Source organism: Echinops telfairi, unplaced genomic scaffold (genome assembly GCF_000313985.2).
Source record: "Echinops telfairi isolate 266 unplaced genomic scaffold, ASM31398v2 ScPeMD7_7475;HRSCAF=8513, whole genome shotgun sequence".
In the NCBI taxonomy this organism is placed as follows: domain Eukaryota; kingdom Metazoa; phylum Chordata; class Mammalia; order Afrosoricida; family Tenrecidae; genus Echinops; species Echinops telfairi.
Genome location: NW_022111379.1, coordinates 1,238,767 through 1,241,112, shown reverse-complemented (window position 1 = coordinate 1,241,112; position 2,346 = coordinate 1,238,767).

The following is a 2,346-nucleotide window of genomic DNA, read 5'->3' as shown; positions in this document are numbered from 1 at the left end:
TGATCCCTTTTAAGTAGTTGGTGGTGGTAGCCAGGCACGATCTAGTTCTGGTCTTAGGGGGTCACGGAGGCTGAGGTTCCCGTGGTCCATTAGTCCTCTGACCTAACTTTCTTCTTATGTCTTTGATTTTCTTCCTTCTTCTTTGCTGTGAACTGAGAAGAGAGAAATCGTTGTTTCTCATCAGCTTTTAAGACCAGTTGCTACTCTCCAAAGGAGGGTGTCAGAACAGGAGCTCCGTGTGCCGATCGACTGGTGGTCCCCTCAGTGTGGCCTTTTTTAAAGAAGTGGTCTGTGAGGCTTTTCATTGCAGATCATTCTGGTGGGCTCTAGTCGCCAACCTTTGTGTCAGCTGCCAGTGAGTGAAGCATCTGCCCCAGAGCCCCTGCCCTGGGCCGGCCCAGTATCAGCCCCCTGATCTGCCTTCTTAGGAAAGCTGAGGGCTGCAGGGACTGCCACCCGGTGGCTGGCGGAGCCGTAGTGGCTGGGACTGCTGGGCTGGGGTGGAGTGAGCCCAGGTTAGGGCTCAACCCGGATGACAGCTGTGTCTGCCCGGTGTGTGTTTTCTTATTTGTTCCCAACAGGAAATCGATGGTGTCAGAAACTGGGCTAACACTGCAGATCCAATCAATAGGTGCTGATTAATTCAGTCGTGGCCATTGGGTAAATTTGCTGCATCATAATTAGAATTATTAATTAAAAATAGGAAATCGATGGACACAAATTAAGCAGAGGAAGAGTCAGCAGGGCTGCCTTGACATTGCTTGTGCAGACACTGGGGAATTCCTCCTCGCGCTCAACTCCAGCTTCAGTCAGCACCCTGGGAGACCCAGACCCCTCCGACCTGGCGAGTCCACCCTCTAGCCTCCCTGCTCTCAGAGGAGCAGGAGGAGAGCCCAGGACCGTCTCTCTCAATGCCCCTAGTTTTTAAGACTGGAAAACGTCAGGGCTTTGGGAGAGAGACCAGGATCCTACTACTCTCTTTGCACACACGCACCCTTTCCTCGCCATCCTGTGCCCCTCCGGGAGGCCGCCGTGTGTTCCTTTTTGGTCCACACCAGGAATAACCACCCCAATAATGATCATTTTAAGTGACTGCATCTTACGCCATGGGCGTACTATGATTTCCCTGCCCGGTTCCCATTGTTGGCCGAGTAGGTTGTGTAATAACAATACCAGCTAAGTCCGCTGGGAGCCAACTCCAATACGGAGCGCTCAGACAAGAGGCTTTCTGTGCACTGTTTTGCCCGGTACTCACAGCCGTCCCCGCCAAGACATCGCTCTTCCCAGTTCCCAGAATCACTGGCCCAAGTCCTTGTGAGTTGTCGGTGGTCACACGAGGCTTGTAGAAGGTGGAGCTTATGAGACCACTACTGTTCTGTCCCTGGTTTCTTTACTAAGAGGGTGGTCATGAACAACGTCTTGTGTTTCACCTTGGTTTTGTAATTCACCGAAAGCCACGTTATAGATAAGGAAACCAAAGTCCGCAGAGATTTGGGCCAAGTTCTCCACCTGAGTGATGGCTTGTCCACGAAGAGAACGGGGGCTCCCGACACTGCTTCCCCTCCCCTCTTGCCAACTCCAGACTCTTGGTACCCACCCCCCACCCTGCCATCCTCCTCCTTTGTCCCCTCCCTGCTTTGATGCCCGGGGGTCTCTGGATTCTCTCGGTGCCATATCTGAACAGAGCAGACCCTAAGAAAGCCATGTCCCCTTGAGGGCTGAGAGGGGAGCCCCCGGAGCTGTGGCCTCCCCTGGGCATTTCCGTACCAATGGGCCGACCCTCCCTGGGACTGCCCTCTGTTGTCGTTGTTGGATGCTGTTGGGTTGATTCTGGGTCTTTGGCAACTCAGCACCCTTGTGTCCAACAGACCAAAACGGCTACCTCATCCTACCCATCCTGCAGCCACTTTGCCAATTCATCTCCTCAAGGAGCACCTGTTTTCCACTGTCCTTCCACTTTGCCACGCAGGAAGGCCTGTTCCTGGACTGGCCCCTCCTGGGAACGTGTCCACCATACAGGAGATGAAGTCTGGCCATCCTTGCTGCTGCTTTTTTGTTTATTTTTAACAAATGCGTGATTTTATTTATTTCCTTTTAAGTTTAAATCCCTGAGGGGTACAGCATCACACGGATTCTGTGTCCAACAGCCTTAGCAGGCAGGTTGCTCTGGAATTTGGCCCGAACCATGCCACTGTGTCCATGGGCACGAGGGGCCTTTCCCCAGGTGACTCTGGTTTTGTCACTGTGCTGCTCGCTGCTGTGTGCACATAAGCACATCTCTTGCCTAAATCAAATTCTGTTTCATCTCGGGCGTAAACACCTTCAATTTTACGAAGCTCCGTGCGC